The sequence below is a fragment of the Acyrthosiphon pisum genome, chromosome A1 (genome assembly GCF_005508785.2).
Source record: "Acyrthosiphon pisum isolate AL4f chromosome A1, pea_aphid_22Mar2018_4r6ur, whole genome shotgun sequence".
NCBI classification, from domain to species: Eukaryota; Metazoa; Arthropoda; class Insecta; order Hemiptera; family Aphididae; genus Acyrthosiphon; species Acyrthosiphon pisum.
The window spans coordinates 54795758-54796970 of record NC_042494.1 but is presented as its reverse complement, the minus strand read 5'-3'; positions in this window follow the sequence as shown (position 1 = coordinate 54796970).

Below are 1213 nucleotides of genomic sequence, written 5' to 3'. Positions count from 1 at the left end.
AGATTAATATAATCAAATAATACAAAATCCTAACCTAACATAACTTCTAATATCAGATGAATAAAAAAAACCAAATTTAACCATTCCCTAAATTAGTCTGTCTTCTTCCAGTTACAGCCAAAATATGTACCTTGTATATTTTGTGTTGCATATTCAGTAATAAGAAATTTAAGCTGTTTTGAACAATTGATATTATGTGTCTTACCTATCGTATAAAAAAAAACCAAATTTAACCATTCCTAAATAAGTCAGTCTTCTTCCCAGAGGTTTAATCTACACACAAACATTCATACCAAGCTGAACCCGTGCACTCCGTTGTCCGTAAAAAATTGCAACTTAAAAAATTATGATTGTTCAACTGTTTTTGGGTGTAACTTGCTGCAATGTTCAATAACTTGATTTGGTGCTAACTTGTACCTGATCTGCCCAAATAACCAATGGAAACCAATAATAAATAAATATTAATTTATACTGTAGACTGTAGCCAATGGCAACTATTTAAAAAATAAATAAAAATAAAATTTCCAATTTCCATCGCGAACCTCAAGATCCCTGTTTGAGCACCTCTTTAAAATGCAAATTTTGAAAAATCCTTTCTTAGTGCGCCTATACATAGTAATAAGAACATTTACTGAAAATTTCATATCCATAGCTTCAGCAGTTCCGGCTAAGCGATGATGAATCACCCAGGACAAGTCTTTTTATATATAATAATATAATATGTTTATACAATTATATCGTTATTACTTAGTAAGAGCATTTTTATTTCTTCAAAATCCAAAATGGCTTAGACGGTGACAAATGCAGATAAAAAAAAAACAAGACGTTTTGGATAGTAGATAAATTAAAAAAAAAAAATCCTATACTGCAGGACCTTTGAATGATTTTGCCGATTTTGGTACTTGAAGAGAAGTGCAGACAACTACGATTGTAGACAAGAAAATACTACAACCGAAATCTGTTATTAATAAATTCAAACTGTTGATCCGAGCACTGTTCAAAAATTATATCATTTTTACTGTTGGTTTTCTTTTGTTTAAGACTGACTACATGCATTGAAAACTACAAAGTATTTAGCATCACCACCCAGCAGGCATACATTTTTTATAAGTTATAATTTGTATAATAATATAATACCATTCTAAAAATTAGACTTATTATATGATGTATTGATATTCTACTGCTATCCAGCAGTTAATATAATTCGTTTGAA